This window comes from Arachis hypogaea, chromosome 16 (assembly GCF_003086295.3).
Source record: "Arachis hypogaea cultivar Tifrunner chromosome 16, arahy.Tifrunner.gnm2.J5K5, whole genome shotgun sequence".
In the NCBI taxonomy this organism is placed as follows: domain Eukaryota; kingdom Viridiplantae; phylum Streptophyta; class Magnoliopsida; order Fabales; family Fabaceae; genus Arachis; species Arachis hypogaea.
Genome location: NC_092051.1, coordinates 58,660,991 through 58,685,972, shown reverse-complemented (window position 1 = coordinate 58,685,972; position 24,982 = coordinate 58,660,991). Strand labels below are relative to the sequence as shown.

Sequence of the window (24,982 nt, the reverse complement as noted above, 5' to 3'; positions counted from 1 at the left end):
GGTATCTTAGATTTTATTTCTAATGTAATTTAATATTATTTTATTTTCATGCACACCAAGTGTTTGATAAAATGCTTGGCTTAGTTTTTACTTAGTTTTTCTACACTCTTAGCTTGAAATTGATGACTTTGGTGATCCTTGAATCATTAATGCCCATTCTTGCTTGATACATTAGAGTAGTTAGTTTATTTGGTCTCCATTGACTCTATGTGACCCTTAGTATTGACATAGGACTTATGGATTGGAATTTACTATGCCTATTTGACTTATCCTCGATGTAAGGTTGACTAAATAGGATTAACTCTTCATAATCATCATGTGTTTGTGGTTAATGGCTAGGATAGGTAAGCTTAGCTCTCAATTACTTTCTAAGATGTTTTCTTGAATTTGAAGTTTTCTTTCCTTGCATTTAATTGCTTTGATGTAAATTCCTTGCATGTTTAGTTTTCACACTCTTGGTTGAGAAATTGGGTGTTTGGGTGGAATTGAGTTGTGGATGTCAATTCTGCATTGTGTGAGAATAGTTAATTGGTTTGGTTTCCATTGACGCTAGTTTTTCACTAAGTAATTAGTGAGTTGACTAGGACTTATGGATTGAGATCAATTATGCCCTTTTGACTAATTCTCAAGGAGGATTGACTAATTTGAATTGATTCAACACAATTGCCATGTTTGTGGTCCATAACTAGGATAGGAATCCTAAATTCCCCACGTCTTGCCAAGAGCCCTTTTTGCTATTTGATTTCTATTTGCATTGCTTTTGATTGCTTTCCTTTTAATTCCTTGCATGCTTGTTTCAATTCTTGCTATTTACATTTCTTGCTCTCTTGCTTTCCCGATTCCCCATGCTCTCTCTCATAGCCAATAATTCTACATTTCATTGCAACTCCTAGGGAAGACGACCCAGGAGCTAAATAGTGTCGGTTATTTTGTATTGGATTTAATATTTGATGTTTAGAATTCATTGTTGGTTTAGACTATGCTACTAATGAATTGATTCTTGTCTTTGATTGATTCTAAACCAGCAATAATTCTCATTGTCATCTAACTAAGTGAATCACTCAATTATTATTGCTTACTCTATCAATGCTCGTAGGATCAACTCTCATTCACTTCAGGTACTACTTGGTACGACCCGATGCACTTTTCGGTTTGTTTGTGGGTTATAAATTCTGCACCAGGTGGCCGTGTCAGACTGGATGGGCCTGAGGCCGTGGTTGGTATGTTTGAGGTCTAGTTCTGTATAAAGTATCTAACTGGTTCAGCCTAGACTTAATGAACCTATGCTTGGAACAGGATGATCATTTATACCGCGTAGGTAACTACTTTCAGGTTGATGGTCTAGTAAAGTATGAAAAATTAAACTCTTACAACATAGACTTAATTGAACCTATGCTTGGGACATGTTGGTCATTCATACTATCTAGGAAAACTTTTAAGGTTTTACCAGAAAGGAAAAAGGTTTTAGATTTTGAGGAATTAACTAAGTTCTCTTTTGAAAAGGATTTTTAGATTTGTGAATGTGAACCTGGATATTTGAGAAGATATATAAGACGAGAAGTGATCACTGTACTTTAAAAATAGTTTTATTTTACGTATCCTATTATAGCAATTATGTAACCTTATAGTGAAAACCCGGGAGGATGATATAGGCGACAAAGTTCGGAAGAGCTTATTTCATTTTCTATTTTTTCGTTATTTTGTATTATCTGATGCATGTGCATCATTTGTAGTTTCTAGTTGTTATTTTAGTTAGTCTTTAGTTTATTTTCATGCAATTTTAGCTAATAAACAATTGATCTCATGAAATATCTCTTCCTGAAATGAATCATCAAGCATAAATTGAAATTGTAGCTATTTCATAAATATACAAGGTGAATTTGATGCAATAGAATGTACTAAGTGAAGTTGTCACAAGCATTATTGTCACACTTAGTATGTAAGTCATCATGTATATTACTTTGATGCACTATCTATAATGCTTGATAGGTGGGCAATGAGAAAAGCATGCATGAGAAATTATTATATGACTGGAGGAAGTGTTGAGCCCCAGGATCAAACCTTGGTACTTTCACAAGAAGAAGTTCAAGGATGAAATGGCAACCTAAACTCTCTATACTCCAATACGAATAACATGAGCTATAGAGATCTAAATGGTGCACTTCCAACGTCATTGGAAACAAGACATCTAGGGCTTTCCAACGATATATGATAGTCTATATTTCCATACCATTTGGGCCATGCAAAAGGAGCAACAAATTGACGCCCAAATGCTGAAATGCCAAATCGGCGTGTGAAATGCCCACTAAGGGTGTCTAAAATGCCCAAGACACCACTTGGCGCCTCAAACACCCATTAAGTGCATCTAAAACACCAAGACTATCAGAGGCATGAATTGTGGGCTAGATTTGGCATTTTGAATGCCCAAAACTAAGCCCCAAACGCCCTCCTTCATCACACCTTCCAGGGAGCAAGTTTGAGCTTCCAACTTGGCATTTTAAACTTCATTTGTGACATCTAAAATGTCAACCTTTGAGCTTTCAAATGGCACCAACTTGGTGCCCCAACATTGGCCTCGCATTGCTGTACAAAACGCCACCATCTCAAGATTCCAGGGGCACCAACTTGGTGCCCCAATTCTTGCTCACCCTTGTCACATCTTCACCCCCAATGTAAGAACTGTGATAAATTAACTGATGAATTAAATAAATAGCCCAAATAGGATCCAAAAATTTAGAATGTAAATTAGAAATTTTAAATACGATATTCGGACTTAGTAGATTTTTCTGAGTGAGAAAAATAAAATTTTCTGCGAAAAACTGCATAAAAACTCGAACTGTTAAATGATCCGGCAGTACCGACTTAAGTCTGTCCGGTACTATGCGAGAATAACTAAAAACAGTAGAGAACCTTAGAAAAATGTTAGAAATTGAAAACCGGGCATAAATTTTAATGGTTTGGCTCGAAATTGGGCCAAACGGGTCAAAAATGCTAACGGATTGGACTGGATCTAAATTGGGCCCAAGCCCAACATATATAAGCTCATTAAATAAGCCCCATTCAGCTCATTTAAAACAAACACAACACACACACCAGCTGAAAGGAAGAGGGGAAGAAGAGAGAAAGTTACTATTCACTCTCTTCTTCAATCCATCATATCTTGAGCTACGATGCTCCGATTCGTGTGCCGTCAGTGGCTACACGAAGCTCTCACCGAGTCCGTCAGTTCTAGCTAAGCCTTATGGTAAGCTTCTTGAAATTACCTGATCAATTTCCTGCCCTAAGAATTTCGAGTTTTTGGGTTTTGTATTAAGTAAAATTTTGTGATTTTGGGTGGTTAGGTACACTCTAGCCTTTGGTTCCTATTGGGTTTGACCTAATCAATCTTGGATAGAGTAAGTTTATTCTCAACCCTTGTGAAATTGTAATTTTGATGAAACCCTAGGTTGATTTAGTTATGAATTATGTGTATATAGCTTGAATTGGTGTTGTGTGGAGAATGCTGGTGACTTGAATAGCTTGGAAGTGGATTTGGTGGCTTGAGAACTTGTGGAATCTTGATTTGTACTCAATCTTCGGTTTTGTGTATATTGAGAATTGGCCAAGGTAAGGTTTTGGTTTCCTCTATGTAATATATAATATTTCTGGACACTTAGGCTAGTGACCCATCGGATAGGTTGGATTGAAATGGTTGTTGAGATTGTTGAATTAGGATGTATGATGCTTTTATGAAATTGAATATTTTAATGAATTGTGATGTTGAGGTTGATAAATGATATTTGAAGTTTGAGATTGAAGTTGAATGAGTTTGATAATGATGATTGTTAGTGATATAATGGTGATTGATGATTGTGTTGGGTGAGAAATTATTTTAATATGATATAATTGATCATTGGAGTTGAGAATTGGGTAATGTGAATGGAAACTTGGTAAGTTTTTTAGAATGAGACACAAAAGGGGTAAATTCTGAGGTAAATTGGAGTTCGGTATGGTTTTGGATTGGTTTTGGTTAAGAATTTTAAGGATTTGAGAAATTAGTGAACTTTAGTAAAATTGGATTTTTGGTAAACTTTGACGGATCATAACTTAAATTAAATTAAAGATGGCTTTGAGAGCTTTAAATTGATATAAAGTTTTTAAAAAATAGATTTTTGTAGAGAAAGTTATGACTGTTTAAAGTTTGGTGTCAAAATCTGAATTCTGTGATGTTGCAGAGTTTTATGATTTATGGTTTGTGTGCGCATGCACACTTCTGTGCACGTGCTCCCATCAGTGGCAATTTTTGACTTGTGCGTACGCACAGCCTTGTGCGCACACACATAGGAAGGTGCCTACTGTTGGAAGCGCTAGCACACTTTGGTGCGCATACACACCCGGCGGAATTTGCAAGCAGTGCGTACGCACAGCCTCGTGGGCAGGCACACACTGGGAATGGCTGTTAGTTCAGCGCGATCTCACGTATCTGTGTGTGCGTTTAAAATGACAACTTTTTCCTTCTGTGCGTACGCACACTTCTTAAAAATTCTTCTGTGCGTGCGTACGCACAATCCTATACGTACGCACAATGTCCTGTTTTTCAATAAAAATCTATTTTTTGTCTATTTTACCTTCCCGGCAAGCTTGTAAACTTCCATAATACTTATCTAAGATCCTTTAGCTTGTTTTTAGGTGTCAATACATGGGGGATGCTTTGGGAAAATTTAATTAGATATTTTTCTTGTAAAAAGTTTAGAAAACGGAGGCTTAGGTTTCTGGAGTACTGAGGATGAATTTGGTTGAGTGAGAAAGCAGCGTATTATGTTGATAATCATGACTATAAATTGTGGAAAATTATGAATTGATGCTAGTTGAGACGAGTCTGGGACTCAGAATGGAATGATGGATTCCTGATATACTGAAAAATGATTTCTGAAAACCACTAAATCACTGTTTTATACTGAGATTGTTGAGACGCTATGCGCCTGGCAGGGATGGTAGGTTAATCCCGCCTGTCGAGGTTGCGGTGGCGACGTAAGGACGGTAGGTTTATCCCGCTTATGTTGAGATGTGAGGTCCGTGGCAAGAGTATCCCGCTCAAATCCCTTCGGATCACTAGAGTGTGCAGGCACTATATCTTGGACCGTGTTCCAGGAACGATATCTCAGGGGTTCCCATTATGATACTGGAGGGCAACATCTCCATGGAGATGTGTCGGGTTGGCAGTTGAACCGAAAATGTGATATCACAGCCAATAGGACAGGCATTCATCATGTGCATCTTCTATCTGTTTGTTTGCTTTGCCAACTTGAACTGCTTGCCTAATTATATAACATGACTAAATGCTACTTGAATTTCTTGATATACATGCTATACTTTTGCTTTACTTGCATTGTTATCTATCTGTGTATTTTACTATGATTGAGGAGGTTCAGAAGGCAGGGGCGATGGGATCACGTGGTGGTTAGGCAGGCGAAGGCTGTGGGACAATGGAGAATTGTTAGTTTAGAATTCCCTAAGTTAGATTACCCCTTTTTCAATGTTGTTTTAAAGTTAATGTTTTAAATTTACTTATGGTTTAAGCTTGAATCTCATGATGGATATGAAGCTCTAGGATTGCCTCTGGCGTTTGGTACCACGAATCCCCACACTTTTGTACTGTTGTACTAACAATTGCACTGGGTCGTCCAAGTAATACCTGAGCGAGTCAGGGTCGATCCCACGAGGATTGTGGTTTGAAGCAAGCTATGGTTATCTTGCAGGTTTTAGTCATGCAAATCAGAAGGTTGATGGATTAGAGGAAACTATTCATAATTTGTATTTGTAAATAAATTATATTGGATTGAGACAAGGGCAATCAGTAATAGGAATATAGTTGAGGATTGGAGTTGCTTTGTCTTTCTGAATTAACTCTGGTATTACTGTTCTCTTTGCTTGTGAGTGATTTCTTCAATGGCAAGCTGTATGTGATTGACATTGGTTTGAGCAGCTGCTAATACTCCTCCAGATTCGAAACCAGGTTTAGTGCGGATCCATTCTGATTAAGGGTGAAGCTCGTACATCCCATTCTCCTTAATGATCCTACTCAAAACGTCATAGACAAGGTCGGATCTTCCGGATCAGAGAATGATGCATCTTTGGGTTCTAGCCTCTACCACAGAGACCCTAATCTCCCCAAAAATTGGCTGAACTGATGTCTCGAGAATTCTCCAACGAAGTCGTGCATTAGCCATCTGAACCCAAGCTGTTGGTTCGTCATTGTCCGGTGAAAGACGCGCTCTGAACCCAAGTAGACGCAGGTGTTTTTCAGGCACGTTCTTCTTAATGTGATAAATAGAGCTAATTTGTTAGATCATCCTATTCATCACGATGAAGTACGAATATACATCTTAGAATTAATCAAACACGGATCGAAGGGAAATAGTAGTACTTTTATTAATTCATAGGACTCAGCAGGGTTCCTCCCCTCAACCTAGGAGGTTTAGAAACTCATACAGAAGTAAAGTAAAATGTAAAATGAAAATACGGCTGAATGGTATGCGTGATGTCTAATGATTATGTAAAATACACTTTAAATACTAAACAGATGGCTAGTAAGGGTAAAACAGTCTATTTAGTGCTAAAATCCACTTCTGGGGCCCACTTGGTGAGTGTTTGGGATGAGCTTTGATAAGACCCACGTGTTGTGAGGCCTCTTGGGCGTCGAACGCCCGCTAGGGGATCCTCTTTGGGCGTTTGTACATTGGTCTCTGCTCTTTGGCCACTGGACGAAAGGAAGGGGGCAAGAAGCTAGCGTTGGACGCCAGTTTTGGGCCTTTAATCCGAAGCAAAGTATGGACTATTATATAATATTGGAAAGCTCTGGAAGTCATCTTTCCATAGCTGTTGTGAGTGCTCCATTTAGATTTCTGTAGCTCCAAAAAAGCTCTTCCGAATATAGGTAGGTCATATCCGGATAGCATCTACAGTGCTTTCTCTGTCTCTGAATCAAACTTCTGCTCCATAAACATAAGAACTCATAGTATAATCCAAAAAATGTGAATTTAACAGTAAAACCTATAAAAACTCAATAAAAACTAAACAAAACCTACTAAAAACTATATTAAAGTGATGCCAAAAAGCGTATAAAATATCTGCTCATCACAACACCAAACTTAAACCATTTCTTGTCCCCAAACAACTAAAAACATAGTAGGATAAGAAAGAAAATTAAGATACAATAAATTTCTAAGTTTCCAATGAAGCATAGTTACAATTAGATAAGAGGAACTTAGTAGCTTTTTGCTTCTGAATAGTGTTGGCATCTCACTATCCATTGAAACTTAGAATGCTTGGCATCTTTAGGAACTTACAATCCAGATGATATCATTGACTCGCTTGTGCACGGAATTGTGATCACAGTTTTCACAACTCTGGTACAACTAACCAGCAAGTGCACTGGGTCATCCAAGTAATACCTTACGCGAGTAAGGGTCGATCCCACGGAGATTGCCGGCTTGAAGCAAGCTATGGTCATCCTATAAATCTTAGTCAGGTAGGTTCAATTGGTTATGGGTTTTAATAATTGAAAGATAAATAAAACGTAAATTGAAATAAAGATACTTATGTAATTCATTGGTGGAAATTTCAGATAAGTGTTTGGAGATGCTTTGTTGCTTCTGAACCTCTGCTTTCCTATTGTCTTCATCCAATCATGCGTGCTCCCTTCCATGGCAAGCTGTATGTTGGTGGATCACCGTTGTCAATAGCTACCATCCATCCTCTCGGATAAAAAATACCAGGCACAGCTACCGCATGGCTAATCATCTGTCGGTTCTCACTTGTGTCGGAATAGGATCTCTCTATCCTTTTGCACACTGTCACTGTGCCTAACATTTGTGAGTTTGAAGCTCGTCACAGTCATCCCATCCCAGATCCTACTCAAAATACCACAGACAAGGTTTAGACTTTCTGGATCTCAAGAATGCTGCCACGAAGGTTCTAATCTCATGGATTTGAATGCTCTGTTGTCAGGAGAGGCAAGTCAAATCCGTGGATCAGAGACCCAAGAGATTATACTCCGAGTGTCGTCCAATGACTACGTTGAACATTATGTAGACCGCTTGTGGTTGTCAGGCACGCGGATCTTGGCTAAGCGAGTAACAAAGATAGTGGGTGATTATGATGGGTCACCCCTTCATTCTGACTTAACTGAATTAAGTACGAGATTATATCTTGGAGAAGAAGTAAGTGTGAATTGAAAGAAAAACAATAGTACTTGCATTAATTCATGAAGAACAGCAGAGCTCCGCACCTTAATCTATGAGGTGTAGAAACTCCACCGAAGAAAATACATAAGAGAAAAAGGTCTAGGCATGGCCGAATGGCCAGCCTCCCAAATGTAACATAATAGTCTAAAGATCTGATAAAAGTTCTAAAAGATCTATATGCCAATACAATATGAAAGACTAGTATTTATACTAAACTAGTTACTAAGGATTACAGAATTTGAGTAACTAAGTGTAGAGAGTGCAGAAATCCACTTTCGGGGCCTACTTGGTGTGTGCTTGGGCTGAGCATTGAGCTTTACACGTGCATACGCCTTTTTTGGAGTTAAACGCCAGCTTGGATGCTAGTTTGGGCATTTAACTCCAGTTCTGGTGCCAGTTCTGGCGTTTTACGCCAGAAAAGGGTCTCTGGTGGGCGTTTAAACGCCAGTTTGGGCCATCAAATCTCCGGCAAAGTATGGACTATTATATATTGCTGGAAAGCCCAAGAGTTTCTGTAGCTCCAGAAAATCCGCATCGAGTTCAGGAGGGTCATAATCCAACAACATCTGCAGTCCTTTCTCAGCCTCTGAATCAGACTTTTGCTCAGGTCCCTCAATTTCAGCTAGAAAATACCTGAAATTATAGAAAAACACACAAACTCATAGTAAAGTCCAGAAATGTGATTTTTGCATAAAAAGTAATAAAAATTTAATAAAAAGTAACTAAAACATACTAAAAACTATATAAAAACAATGCCAAAAAGCGTATAAATTATCCGCTCATCACAACACCAAACTTAAATTGTTGCTTGTCCCCAAGCAACTAAAAACAAAATAGGATAAAAAGAAGAGAAATAAAATAAATTTCAAAATATTAATGAAGCTTAGTTTGAATTAGATGAGCGGGACAAGTAGCTTTTTGCTTCTGAACAGTTTTGGCATCTCACTTTATCCTTTGAATTTCAGAATGATTGGCATCCATAGGAACTCAGAATTCAGATAGTGTTATTGATTCTCCTAGTTTAGTATGTTGATTCTTGAACACAGCTACTTTATGAGTCTTGGCTGTGACCCTAAGCATTTTTTTTCCAGTATTACCACCGGATACATAAATGCCATAGACACATAATTGGGTGAACCTTTTCATTTAAAGGGTTATTGGCTTTTTGCTCTTGCCTTTTGGTTTAAAGATCTATTGGCTTTTTCTTCTTGCTTTGTTTTTTCTTTCTTTTTCTTTATTTTTCGTCCTTCTTTTTTTTTTGCAAGCTTTGTGTTTTTCACTGCTTTTTCTTGCTTCAAGAATCAATTTTATGATTTTTTAGATTATCAATAACATTTCTCTTTTTTCATTATTCTTTCAAGAGCCAACAATTTTAACATTCATAAACTTCACTATAAAAAATATGCATTGTTCAAGCATTCATTCAGAAAACAAAAAGTATTACCACCACATCAAAATAATTAAACTATTTTCAAGATAGAATTCGAAATTCATGTACTTCTTTTTCTTTTTCAGAAAATATTTTTCATGAGTGGGCCCTCTAGTTTGCTTCATCCTCTTTCTAATGATGGGCTTTTTAGATGAATTTCTAAATCTCCCATGACTTAGAGTTGGAAGCAACTGCCTTCCCTTTCCTCTTCCTAGAGGTTTTTCCGGCCTTAGGTGCCATTAAAAAAGCTGAGCTTTTTTCCTCACCAAATTTAAAAGGTTTGCTCATCCTCGAGCAAAATAAGATAGAAGGGAGTAGAAGAAGAATGATGCAATTAATTTTGAAAACTTATTACTGTATATAAGAAAAAGAGTTGAAAAGAATTTGAAAAGATATGTAAGTTTTGAAATCGTTTTGGAAGGAATTGAAAAAAAGAATTAAAAAGAATTAGAAAGATTATTAATATTTGAAAATAGAAATTGAAAGATGAACGTTTAAAATATGTTTGATGCAAAAAATTATGAATTAAAACATGAAAAATTGAAAAAATTGGAATTGGAAACAAAATTACCTCCCTTGTGTCTTCCTGGCGTTAAACGCCCAGAATGCTATCCATTTTGGCGTTTAAGGCCCACTTGACTGCCTCTTTGGGCGTTTAACGCACAGTTAGATACCCTGGTTGGCGTTAAACGCTAGGAATGCTTCTTTACTGGGCGTTTTTCTGAACGCCCAGAATGCTGCCATTACTGGCATTAAACGCCCAGAATGCTGCCCATTCTGGCGTTTAACACCCAGAATGCTGCCTGCGTGGGCGTTAAATGCCCATTCTGCAATCCTTACTGGCGTTTAAATGCCAGTAAGCCTGTCCTCCAGGGTGTGCTATTTTTGATGCTATTTTTGATTCCGCTTTAATTCTGTAGCTGTTTTTATGACTCCACATGATCATCAACCTAAAGAAAACATTAAATAACAATGGAAAATGTAATGAAAAAGTAATTAACATAGATAAATAAGATTAGGTTGCCTCCCAATAAGTGCTTCTTTAATGTCAATAGCTTGATAGTGAGCTCTTATAGAGCTTCACAGACACTCAGAGCATGACGGTGGCCTCCCAACACCAAACTTAGAGTTTGAATGTGGGGGCTCTGCTTGACTCTGTATTGAGAGAAGCTTTTTATGCTTCCTCTCCATGGTTACAGAGGAAGATCCTTGAGCCTTAAATACAAGGTAGTCCTCATTTAATTGAAGGACTAACTCTCCTCTTTCCATATCAATCACAGCTCCTGCTGTGGCTAGGAAGGGTCTTCCAAGGATAATGGATTCATCCTCATCCTTCCCAGTGTCTAGGATTATGAAGTCAGCAGGGATGTAAAGGCCTTCAACCTTCACTAAGACATCCTCTACAAGTCCATAAGCCTGTTTCATTGATTTTTCTGCCATCTCTAATGAGATTCTTGCAGCTTGTACCTCAAATATCCCCAGGTTCTCCATTACAGAGAGTGGCATGAGGTTTATACCTGACCCCAGGTCACACAAAGCCTTCTGATGCGTGAACATCTTTCCTATATTTTCCTAGTGAATTTGCATCTAAATTGTTGAGTTTAATAAAGAATTAATTATCTTTTAGCCAATATGGATGCTACTTTGAGTCTTGTGCAATTCTGTTTATTTTAGGTAGCGTTCAGCTGGATTTGATGGAGTTTCTGCAGAAGAAGAGATGAAGGCAAATGATGCTGTCAACCCTGACCTCTCTACACTCAAACCTGAATAACTCGAGCTACAGAGGTCCAATGGATGTGATTCTAGCGGCGTTGGAAAGCTAACTTCCAGATCTTTCCAACGATATATAATAGTTTATACTGCTTCTCCGAACTTGCTGCCAAGGCTGCGCCTAACTTGATATTTCTCAAGTTAGGCGCAAGACACAACAACAATACGCGAGATTGGTCCTACCCACTTCAAGTTAGGCGCACTAAAGCCCAAGTTAGGCATAGCTTCACTCAACTAAACTCCAATTCATGCTGCCAAGCCCAAGTTAGGCATGGATCCTAGTGAAGCCAAGTGGTCCCCATCCATCAATTGAAGATCTGCTGATTGTTATAATTAATTCTAATTTAAATTCAAATTTTAAAAATAGAAAAAGATATTATGTTAGTTTTTAAGATAGGTTTTTAAATTAATTAGGATTAGATATAAATAGGGGGATACCACCTCAACATTATTCAATCCCAGACTACCAAAATACATTTTATTAGAATCCTTATTTTCTACTCTGAACCATGAGCAACTAATCCTCCATTGTTAAGGTTAGGAGCTCTATCTATTTCTATGGATTAATTTTATTGCTTTTTCTATTTTAATTTATGCATGGATTTATAATTTAAGAAGTGTTCTCGCTCTTCATCTTATGAATTTGGGTGGAACGGAAGTATGACCTTTTTTCTAAATGCGTTCTTGTAAAACTTGGAAAAGCTCTTTACTTGAACAACAGCTTGAAAACATATTCTCCTAAATTTTAATTATCTGGATTTAACAGGATACGTGACATATAATCCTTTTATTTTTGGGTATAGATTTTTTGTGGCATATAAACTGGAATTTGATCATCACCTTCTAATTGGAATTAATTGACTAAGGAATTAGCAGCTAATGAATTTTAGAGGAGACTAGGAAGGTCTAAGGAATTAGAGTCTAGTCACATATAGTTTGCCATAATTTAAATCCTACATGATTAAAATAGTTAGTAAAAAAAAGTTAATCCGGAAAAATAGATAACTCTAAAACCTTAACTGTCTTCTCAATCTTTTACTCCCAACTTATTCACCTGCCTGTCTTCAAACTCTTCTTTATTGTTTAATGCTTTTGAACTCTCAATTACTCTTTTTTGTTTGTCTAACTATGCCTATCAAATACTATTGTTGCTTAATCCATCAATCCTCGTGGGATCGACCCTTACTCACGTAAGGTATTACTTGGTACGACCCGGTGCACTTGCCGGTTAGTTTGTGGACTTTAAATTCCGCATCAAGTTTTTGGCACCGTTGCCGGGGATTGATTGTGATTGACAACTACTCGTTGTTTGATTTCTTAGATTAGATAATTTTTCTTTTAATTAATTTTATTTTAGTATTATTAATTTTTGTTTATTTATTTGTTTATTTTTATTCCCGTAATTATTTTTCTTTTATTCTTCCTTTCATTCTTTCACATGTACCCCCTCCTCTGCTGTTTCGTTTTGGTTTCCCATCCCTGCCCCCGTTTTATTTATTTATTTATTATTATTTTTTTTACTTCCGTTTAAATTTTTTTATTTAAATCTCGTCGATTTTTTTTATTTTATTTCTCTTTTCATTTTTTTCTTCTTCGTTTTACTTTGTTTCTTTTTTGTTATTTTTTTTACTTTTTATATTCTATTAGTTTTATTTTATTTTTATCTTTAAAAAAAATAATAATAAAAAAATAAAAAAATAAAATAGCACTAAAATTTTTTTTAATTTCTGAAATTAAGTTTGGCGTTACCCAATGGATTTTATTTTAATTTTCCTGTTTATTTTTCTTTTTAAATTTTCAAATTTTTTTTTTAATTTCAGTTATTATTTTTGAAATTTTTTTATTTAGTATTTTTATTTTATTATTTTACACAAGTTACCTCACAGGGACTTCTCTGTACGCTGATGTAGAGAGTCCCATCTTTTCTTGTCTTCTGTTTGTTTATGCGCAGGGACAGAGACAAAGAACTTCTCTTAGACTTTGATCCTGAACCTGAAAGAACTTTCAGGCGACGTTTACAACAAGCAAGACTTTACAAGGCTACAGAATCCACTATGGATCCTAATAATAATGCTAATGCCAATGTGGCAAATCCGAATGGGGATGAGCAATAAAGGGAGTGCTTGGCTCTTATTTTGCCTCTACTGTGGATCTTTATGGAAAAAGTATTGTGATGCCTCCTATAGCTGCAAACAACTTTGAGTTGAAGCCACAATTGGTCACCTTGGTGCAACAAAATTGCCAGTATCATGGACTTCCTCATGAAGATCCAAATCAGTTCATATCTGATTTTCTGTAGATATGTGATACTGTGAAGACAAATGGAGTGAACCCAGAGGTGTATAGACTCATGCTCTTCCCGTTTGCTCTGAGGGATAAAGCAAAGCTATGGCTAGATTCCCAACCAAAGGAGAGTCTGAATACTTAGGAAAAGGTTGTTACAGAGTTTTTCACTAAATTTTTCCCACCAAAGAAGCTGACTAAGCTTAGGTTGGAGGTTCAAACCTTCAGACAGAAGGAGGGTGAAACCCTTTATGAAGCCTGGGAGAGATACAAGCTACTGACTAGGCAATGCCCTCCGGACATGTTCTCCAAATGGACCCAATGCAACTAGATATCTTCTATGAAGGCTTGGGCGAGATGTCCAAGATGAGCTTAGATACTTCTGCAAGCAGTTCACTGCACAAGAAGAAGACACCAGAGGAGACTATTGAGCTGATTGAATTGGTTGCAAGCAACCAATATTTATACTCATCTAACAGGAATCCTGTGAACTCTGAGACCTCTCAGAAGAGAGGCATGCTGGAAGTGGAAGCTGTTAATGCTCTTCTTGCTTAGAACAAGCTTATGTCCCAGCAGATAAATCTACTTACTCAACAGATGGGTAGCATGTAAGTCTCAGCTATCAACACTCAAAATCCACCCCAAGAGACCTCCTATGACATGGCAGGTAACTTTATGCAAAATGATAATTATGATTATGCTCAACCTTCTTCTGAACAGGTCAATTACATGGGGAGTGGTCCTAGAAATCCCAATAATGATCCATATTCTAAGACATACAATCAGGGGTGGAGGAATCACCCAACTTTTGGATGGAGGGACCAACCTCAGAGACCTCAAAACTTCAACAATAATTCTCAGGGCGACTTCCAACAGAACAATTACAACAACTGGTCTAAAGCAAAAAGAGTGTGCTTAAGAGCTCTGGACACCTCTAACTGGGGACTCTAGCAAAGCTGAGTCACAATCTGAAAAGGTTCACACAGCTCTGTGTCTGTGGCATTTATGTATCCAGTGATAATACTGGAAAAAAAAATCCTTAGGGTCATAGCCAAGACTCATAAAGTAGCTGTGTTCAAGAATCAACATACTGAACTAGGAGAATCAATAACACTATCTGAATTCTGAGTTCCTATGGATGCCAATCATTCTGAACTTCAAAGGATAAAGTGAGATGCCAAAACTATTCAGGATTGCAGTTGTAAACCACACTATAAGAAGAGACATGAGCTTAATTGAACTCTCATTCTCATGAAAATTCACATCCTAAGCTTATATTAGTTCTGGTTGCTCAAGGACAAGCAACAGTTCAAGTTTGGTGTTGTGATGCGTGAGCATCTTTCCTATCTTTTCCTAGTGAATTTGCATCTAAATTATTGAGTTTAATAAAGAATTAATTATCTTTTAGCCAATATGGATGCTACTTTGAGTCTTGTGCAATTCTGTTTATTTTAGGTAGCATTCAGCTGGATTTGATGGAGTTTCTACAGAAGAAGAGATGAAGGCGAATGATGTTGTCAACCCTGACCTCTCTGCACTCAAACCTAAATAACTCGAGCTACAAAGGTTCAATGGACGCGATTCCAGTGGCGTTGGAAAGCTAACTTTCAGAGCTTTCCAATAATATATAATAGTCCATACTTCTTCTCCGAACTCGCTGCCAAGGCTGCGCCTAACTTGAGAAATTCTCAAGTTAGGCACAAGACACAACAACTATACGTGAGATTGGTCCTTCCCACTTCAAGTTAGGTGCACTAAAGCCCAAGTTAGGTGCAGCTTCACTCAACTAAACTCCAATTCATGCTTCCAAGCCCAAGTTAGGCATGGATCCTAGTGAAGCTAAGTGGTCCCCATCCATCAATTGAAGATCTGCTGATTGTTATAATTAATTCTAATTTAAATTCAAATTTTAAAAATAGAAAAAGATATTATGTTAGTTTTAAAGATTGGTTTTTAAATTAATTAGGATTAGAGATAAATAGGGGTATACCACCTCAACATTATTCAATCCCAGACTACCAAAATACATTTTATTAGAATCCTTATTTTCTACTCTGAACTATGAGCAACTAATCCTCCATTATTAAGATGGATTAATTTTATTGCTTTTTCTATTTTAATTTATGCATGGATTTATAATTTAAGAATTTTTCTCGCTCTTCATCTTATGAATTTGGGTGGAACGGAAGTATGATCCTTTTTCTAAATGCGTTTTTGTAAAACTTGGAAAAGCTATTTACTTGAACAACAGCCTGAAAACATATTCTTCTAAATTTTAATTATCTGGATTTAATCGGATACGTGGCATGTAATCCTTTTATTTTTGGGTAATTAGAGTTTTTGTGGCATATAAACTGGAATTTGATCATCACCTTCTAATTGGAATTAATTGACTAAGGAATTAGCAGCTAATGAATTTTAGAGGAGACTAGGAAGGTCTAAGGAATTAAGGTCTAGTCACATATAGTTTGCCATAAATTAAATCCTACATGATTAAAATAGTTAGTAAGAAAAGTTAATCCAGAAAAATAGATAACTCTAAAACCTTAACTGTCTTCTCAATATTTTACTCCCAACTTATTCACCTGCATGTCTTCAAACTCTTCTTTATTGTTTAATGCTTTTGAACTCTCAATTGCTCTTTTCTGTTTGTCTAACTAAGACTATCAAATACTATTATTGCTTAATCCATCAATCCTCATGGGATCGACCCTTACTCACGTAAGGTATTACTTGGTACGACCCAGTGCACTTGCCGGTTAGTTTGTGGACTTTAAATTCCGCACCACCTTCTCAAAGGTCATGGTGCTTATGGTACAAGGTATTAAGAACCTTTCGGGATCTGGTTTCTTCTGAGGTAATTTCTATTGAACCAAGGCATTCAGTTCATTGATGAGCAATGGAGGTTCATCCTCCCAAGTCTCATTACCAAATAACTTGGCATTCAGCTTCATGATTGCTCCTAGATATCGAGCAACTTGCTCTTCAACAATATCTTCATCCTCTTCAGAGGAAGAATACTCATCAGGGCTCATGAATGGCAACAGTTAGTTCAGTGGAATCTCTATGGTCTCTATAGGAGCCTCAGATTCCTTTGGTTCCTCAATAGGGAACTCCTTATTGGTCAGTGGACGTCTAGCAAGGTCTTCCTTACTAGAAATCACTGCCTCCTCCTCCTCTATAGGTTTGGCCACTTTGGATATATTGATGGCCTTGCACTCTCACTTTGGATTCTCTTATGTATTGCTTGGGAGAGTACTAGGAGGAGTTTCAGTAACTCTTTTACTCAGCTGACCCACTTGTGCCTCCAAATTTTTTATGGAGGACCTTGTTTCAGTCATGAAATTGAGAGTGGTCTTAGATAGATCAGAGACTATGGTTGCTAAGTCAGAGATACTCTTCTTAGAATTCTTTGTCTATTGCTGAGAAGATGATGGAAAAGGTTTGCTATTGCCAAACCTATTTCATCCATCATAATTATTATTGAAGCTTTGTTGAGGCTTCTGCTGATCCTTCAATGAGAAATTTAGATGATTTCTCCATGAAGGATTATAGGTGTTTCCATAGGATTCTCCCATGTAATCCACCTCTTCCATTGTAGGATTCTCAGGGTCATAATCACCTCCTTCAAAGGAAGCTTCTTTAGTACTGCCAGGTGCAGCTTGCATTGCAGTTAGATTTTGAGAAATTAGATTGACCTGCTGAGTCAATATTTTATTTTAAGCCAAAATGGCATTCAGAGTATCAATCTCAAGAACTCCTTTCTTCTGAGTCATCCCATTCTTCACAGGATTTCTTTCAGAAGTGTACATGAACTGGTTATTTGCAACCATTTCAATGAGTTCCTGGGCTTCTGCAGGTGTTTTCTTCAAATGAAGAGATCTACCAGCAGAGTGGTCCAATGACATCTTAGACAATTCAGACAGACCATCATAGAATATACATAAGATACTCCATTCTGAAAGCATGTCAGAAGGACACATTCTGATCAATTGCTTGTATCTCTCCCAAGCTTCATAGAGGGATTCACCTTCCTTCTGTCTGAAGGTTTGGACTTCCACTCTAAGCTTGCTTATCTTTTGAGGTGGAAAAAACTTGGCCAAGAAAGCATTAACCAACTTTTCCCAAGAGTTCAGGCTTTCTCTAGGTGGTGAGTCCAACCATATCCTAGCTCTGTCTCTTACAGCAAATGGGAAAAGCATAAGTCTGTAGATCTCGGGATCAACCCCATTGGTCTTAACAGTGCCACAGATTTGCAAGAATTCAGCTAAGAACTGATGAGGATCTTCCAATAGAAGTCCATGAAACTTGCAATTCTGCTACATTAGAGAAACTAATTAAGGCTTAAGCTCAAAGTTGTTTGCTCCAATTGCAGGAATTGAGATGCTTCTTCCATAGAAGTTGGAAGTTGGTGCAGTAAAGTCACCAAGCATCTTCCTTGCATCTCTAGCATTGTTGTTGGGTTCGGCTGCCATGTCTGCTTCTTTTTCAAAATTTTCTGTTAGGTCCTCTCCAGAGTGTTGTGCTTTAGCTTCTCTTAGCTTCCTCTTCAGAGTCCTTTCATGTTCAGGATCAGTTTCAACAAGAATTTCTTTATCCCTGTTCCTGCTCATATAAAAAAGAAAAAAATAGAAAAGAAGAGGAATCCTCTATGTCACAGTGTAGAGATTCCTTTATGTGAGTAGGAGAATAGAAGAATAGAAGAATGAGGTAGAAAGAGAAGATGAATAATTCGAACAGAGAGAAGAGAGAGGGGTTCGAATTATGAGTAGAAGAGAAGTGTTAGTAATTAAATAAATAAATAGAAAGAGATAAGAGAGAGAGTATTCAAATTTTAAGAAGAGGGAAAAGAAAAATTTTTTTATTTTTAATTAATTAATTAAGTTAGTTTCAAAAATATTCAAAGAAATAAAATTAGAATTTAAAACAATTAGTTAATTAAAAAAATTTGAAAAGTGGTTAGTGATTTTTGAAAATTAGTAGAAAAGTAGTTAGGTGGTTTTGAAAAAGATAAGAAATAGTAAACTTTTTAAAATTAAAACAAACAAGGCAAGTAGTTAGTTGAAAAAGATTTGAAAATACATTTTGAAAAGATAAGAAGTTAGAAAAAAATTTTTAAATTAAAATTTTAAAAAGATATGATTGAAATTTATTTTGAAAAAGAATTGAAAAGGAAATTAAAAAGATTTAATTTTTAAAATTAAAGTTTATGACTTGACTAACAAGAAACTAAAAGATATGATTCTAGAATTTAAAGATCTAGCCTTTCTTAACAAGAAAGTAACAAACTTGAAATTTTTGAATCAAAACATTAATTGTTAGCAAGTATTTTCGAAAATATGAAATAAAATTAAGAAAAAGATTTTGAAAAATTAGTTTTAAAATTTTCAAAAACATTAAAAGAAAAATGAAAAAGATTTTGAAAAATTTTAAGAATGAAATTCGAAAATCATAAAAAAATGAAAAAGAATTGATTTTGAAAATGATTTGAAAAGATAAAGTTTTTAAATTGAAATTTTGACTTGACTAACAAAAGACAACTAAATTTTAAAAATTTTTGACCAAGTCAATTCAAAATTTCGAAAATTATGAGAAGAATAAGGAAAAGATATTTTTTTTTACTTTTGAATTTTTAATGAGGAGAGAGAAAAACAACAAAATGAAACAAAACATAAAAATTTAAGATCAAAACAAATAATGCATGCAAGAACACTTTGAATGTCAAGATGAACACTAAGAACACTTTGAAGATCATGATGAACATCAAGAACATATTTTTGAAAATTTTTAAGAAAAGAAAGACATGCAAGACACCAAAATTAGAAATTTTTAATGTTTAGACACTATGAATTCGAAAATGCATATGAAAAACAACAAAAAAACACAAAACAAGAAAATAAAAAGATTAACAAAGAACACATGATGAATTTTTGAAAATTTAACAAAAATTAAAAACATACAATTGACACCAAACTTAAAATTTGACACAAGACTCAAACAAAAAACACAAAAAATTTTTGGTTTTTATGATTTTATTAAATTTTTTTTTGTATTTTTTTTCGAAATTATTTTGGGAAAAGAACATAAAGAAATTAAAAATTTTTAATAAGAATTCCAGGATTCATGCAATGTTAGTCTAAAGCTTCGGTCCAAAAGAATTAGACATGGCCAAAGGGCCAGCCAAGCTTTAGCACAAAATTATAAATGAGAATCCAAAGGATCCTCCAATAGCTGCAATGATAAGTGGAAGCTTCAGTCCAAAAGATTAGACATGGCTTAATAGCCAGCCAAGCTTCAACATATCATCATGGAGTTCTAAGGTGGAATTCATTCTTAAAAATTCTAAAGAACATTTTTCTCGAAAACTTTTTTTTATTTTTTTTTGAAATATTTTTAAAAACTTTTTGAAAAGAAAAATAAAGGTTGAAACAAGAAAGAAGGTTACCTAATCTAAGCAACAAGATGAACCGTCAGTTGTCCAAACTCGAACAATCCCCGGCAATGGCGCCAAAAACATGGTGTACAGAATTGTGATCACACTTTTCACAACTCCGGTACAACTAACCAGCAAGTGCACTGGGTCGTCCAAGTAATACCTTAGGCGAGTAAGGGTCGATCCCATGGAGATTGCTGGCTTGAAGCAAGCTATGGTCGTCTTGTAAATCTTAGTCAGGCGGGTTCAATTGGTTATGGGTTTTGATAATTGAAAGATAAATAAAACGTAATTGAAATAAAGATACTTATGTAATTCATTGGTGGGAATTTCAGATAAGTGTTTGGAGATGCTTTGTTGCTTCTGAACCTCTGCTTTCCTATTGTCTTCATCCAATCATGCGTGCTCCCTTCCATGGCACGCTGTATGTTGGTGGATCACCGTTGTCAATGGCTACCATCTGTCCTCTCGGATGAAAAATAACAGGCATGGTTTCTGCACGGCTAATCAACTATCGCATTTCTCGTCTCGGATGAAAAATACCAGGCACAGCTACCGCACGACTAATCATATGTTGGTTCTCACTTGTGTCGGAATAGGATTGATGTGTATTTTTGGAAAACAAATTCCAAACACACAAATCTCACCGGCAAGTGCACCGGGTCGCATCAAGTAATAATAACTCACGTGAGTGAGGTCGATCCCACAGGGATTGAAGGATTGAGCAATTTTAGTTTAGTGGTTGATTTAGTCAAGCGAATCAAGTATTGGTTGGGTGATTTGTGATTGCAGAAACTAAATTGCTTGAAATGTAAAGGGAGAGGGGTAGATTGCAGAAAATTAAAGAGCAAAGAAAGTAAATAAGCTGAATCTTAAAGAACAAGTAATGTAAATTGCAGAAACTTAGATTGCAAGAAATGTAAATGGCTGAATCTTAAAGTGCAAGAAATGTAAATTACTTGAATTATAAAGGGAATTGGGAAGTGGGTTTGCAGAATTTAAACAAGGAAAAGTAAATTGCACTAAACTGAAAAGTAGAAGAAGAATTGAATTGAACCGGATCTAAAACGGAAATGTAAATAAACTTGAAAAACATTAAACAGAGAATTTAAAATGAAAACTCCAGATCTCAGGACCCAGGAGACTAGATAACCGAGTCTAGATCTCAATGCCTTCCTAGATCCAAATGTAGAATTCAATTGCAAGAAATAAAGAAAAGTAAATTGCAGAATGAGTAGAAGAAGAGGCAATGAACAGAAATTGAAATTCACTTATGCAGAAAATTTAACAAGATCCCAAGGTGAGATTGAAACAGAAGTTCTTCAATTCTTCACCCAAGATCCAAAGCAAGAAAAGTAAAGAGTGCTAAGCAAGAACAAGGAAGAAGAGAGATCAATTCTTCTTCCCAATTCTTTAGAATTCTAAAGCAACAATTCCAAAATGTAAAGGTGAGCTCTCTACTGTAAGTATGTAAAAAATTCTCCAAGGAAGCTCTCCGAAAACTTAAATCCTAAGCTATTTATACACTTTCTTCAAATGGTCTTCAAGCCTTGAATTGGGCCTTTGCTCTTGATGGAATTGGGTTGATAAAAGCCTCTGTTGATTGCTCTTGGAGTTGGAGAGAAACCCATTGTGAACCGGGCCATGAATCATAAAAGCTTGAGTCAAAGTTTGAGGCAAACTTTGGCTCAAGCTTTTCATATCAGCTGCCCCCCTTTTGCTGCTATCAACGTTTGGGCTAAAGTTTGAGGTCAAACTTTGAGCCAAATGTTGAGCCTTCTTGTATGCCTTGTGGCACCAACGTTTGCCAAAAAGCTTGAGGCAAACGTTCGCGCAAACTTTTGCTCTCCTGGGTGTGTTGATGGTGGCGCCAACGTTTGCCAAAAAGCTTGAGGCAAACGTTGGCGCAAGCTTTTTCTCCCCTGGGTATGTTGGTGTGGCACCAACGTTTGCCAAAAAGTTTGAGGCAAACGTTGGCGCAAGCTTTTCTCCTCCAGGGTGTTGGTGTGTGGTGCCAACGTTTGCCAAAAAGCTTGAGGCAAACGTTGGCGCAAGCTTTTGCTCCATCCAATGTGAATTCACTCTTCCAAAAGCTTGAGCTAATGTTTGAGGCAAGCTTTTGCTCAAGCTTTTTGTTCTCTCTTGCTCCTTGCCCTTTCTTCTTTCTTCAAACTTCTTCAAAGCTCTTTTCACCTATCATCAATCAACCAAACACATCAAAGCTATGCTCAAAATCATGAGTTTGTTATTCTTTCATAATATATGACAATTATAGCACAAAATCTCATGAAATTGCATTAATTCATCCATGGTTGATTGAATCAAAGGAATTATGAAATTCTACCCAATTGGCTTACTTATGGCTCAAGAAAGTGCATAAAAACAATTGAAAACAAAAGAAAAAGACTAGTGAAACTAGGCTAAGATGACTTGTCATCAAGGATCTATGTATCCTTTTGCACACTGTCATTGCGGCCAACATTCGTGAGTTTGAAGCTCGTCACAGTCATTCTGTCCCAGATCCTACTCAGAATACCGTAGACAAGGTTTAGTCCGGATCTCAGGAATGCTGCCAATTTGTTCTAGCCTCTACCACGAAGGTTCTAATCTCACGGATTCGAATGCTCTGTTGTCAGGAGTGGCAAGTCAAATCCGTGGATCAGAGAACCAAGAGATTATACTCCGGCTGTCGTCCAATGACTACGTTGAACATCATGTAGACCGCTTGTGGTTGTCAGGCACGCAGATCTTGGCTAAGCGAGTAACGGAGATAGTGGGTGATTGTCACGGGCCACCCCTTCATTCTGACTTAACTGAATTAAGTACGAGAGTATATCTTGGAGAAGAAGTAAGCATGAATTGAAAGAGAAACAATGTACTTGCATTACTTCATGAAGAACAGCAGAGCTCCGCACCTTAATCTATGAGGTGTAGAGACTCCACCGTAGAAAATACATAAGAAAAAAAGGTCTAGATGAGTGCAGAAATACACTTCCGGGGCCTACTTGGTGTGTGCTTAGGCTGAGCATTGAGCTTTATATGTGCATAGGCCTTTTCTGGAGTTAAACGCTAGCTTGGATGCTAGTTTGGGCGTTTAACTCCAGTTCTGGCGTTTTACGCCAGAAATGGGTCTCTGGTGGGCTTTTAAACCCCAGTTTGGGCCATCAAATCTCGGGAAAAGTATAAACTATTATATATTTCTGGAAAGCCCAAGAGATCTACTTTCCAACGTTATTGAGAGCGCACCAATTGGGCTTCTATAGCCCCAGAAAATCCTTTCCAAGTGCAAGAGGGTCAGAATCCAACAGCATCTGCAGTCCTTTCTCAGCCTCTGAATCAAACTTTTGCTCAGGTCCCTCAATTTCAGCCAGAAAATACCTGAAATTATAGAAAAACACACAAACTCATAGTAAAGTCCAAAAATGTGATTTTTGCGTAAATAATAATAAAAATATAATAAAAAGTATCTAAAACATACTAAAAACTATGTAAAAACAATGCCAAAAAGCGTATAAATTATCCGCTCATCACTCGCCTACATAAGCTTATTTTGATTCTTGAACACAGCTTTATGAGTCTTGGCCATGACCTAAGCACCTTATTTTCCAGTATTATCACCAGATACAATAATGCCACAGACACTTTAACTGGGTGAACTTTTTCAGATTGTGACTCAGCTTTGCTAGAGTGCCCAGATAGAGGTGTCCAGAGTTCTTAAGCATACTCCTTTTGCTTTGGACCACGACTTTAACCGCTCAGTCTCAAGCTTTTCACTTGACAACTTCATACCACAAGCACATGGTTAGGGACAGCTTGGTTTAGCCGCTTAGGCTAGGATTTTATTCCTTTGGGCCCTCCTAACCATTAATGCCCAAACCTTAGGTCCTTTTACCCTTGCCTTTTGGTTTAAAGGGTTACCTGTTTTTTTAATCTGCCCTCCTTTTCTTGCATTTTTGGGTAGTAATGGATTTTTCTGCTTTTTATTATTTTTTTCTTTTTCTTTTTGCTATTTTTTTATTTCTTTTCGCGTGCATAATAATTTTTTTTCTTTTGCAACATGCTTTTTCTTTTTCTTTTTTTTTACTGCTTTTTCTTGCTTCAAGAATCAATTTTTAGATTTTTCAGATTATTAATAATATTTTTCCTTTTTCTTTATTCTTTCAAGAGCCAATCATTCTAAAATTCCAACTTCAAATATGCACTGTTTAATCATACATTCAGAAAACAAAAGCAATGCCACCACATCAACATAATTAAACTATTCCTATTTTAAACTTGAAATTCATGTATCTATCAATTATTTTCAAATAAAATTTTCATTTAAGCAAGTTGAGAGATATATTGGAACATTTTACAACTTTTAAGACATCAAATGCAAATGATCATGCAACAAGAACAAGAGAACAGATAAATAAATAGACAGAAAAATAACAGGAAAAGAGTAAAAGAGAACGAATCCACCTGAATGATGGTGGCTAGTGCTCCTCCTTGAGGATCCCATGTAGTGCTTGATCTCTTCAATGTCACTCCTTTGTCTTTATTAAGGCTGCTGCACAGGTTCATGTGCATGCTTTCTAGTTTGCTCCATTCTCTTCTTATGGGGGCAAATGTGATGACAAGTCATCTTAGCCTAGTTTCACTAGCCTTTTTTTTTTTGTTTTCAATTGAATTATGCACTTTCTTGAGCCATAAGCAAGCCAATTGGGTAGATTTTCATGCTTCCTTTGATTTAATCAACCATGGATGAATTAATGCAATTTTATGAGGTTTTATGCTATAATTGTCACATATTATGAAAGAATGAATATCTCATAATTTTGAGCATAGCTTTGATATGTTTGG

At 36.5% G+C, this 24,982-nt stretch overlaps 2 non-coding genes across 2 annotated transcripts; one reads left to right on the top strand and one right to left on the bottom strand.

The window, feature by feature from the left end:
- Positions 1-13,906: 13,906 nt before the first annotated feature.
- Positions 13,907-14,013, bottom strand: LOC112761775 (small nucleolar RNA R71). Its single transcript, XR_003182152.1, has one exon. It is a non-coding gene; the product is annotated as a small nucleolar RNA R71 (small nucleolar RNA).
- Positions 14,014-17,669: 3,656 nt separating this feature from the next.
- On the top strand, positions 17,670-17,777 carry LOC112760672 (small nucleolar RNA R71). The gene has a single exon (XR_003181102.1). It is a non-coding gene; the product is annotated as a small nucleolar RNA R71 (small nucleolar RNA).
- The last annotated feature ends 7,205 nt before the right edge of the window (positions 17,778-24,982 follow it).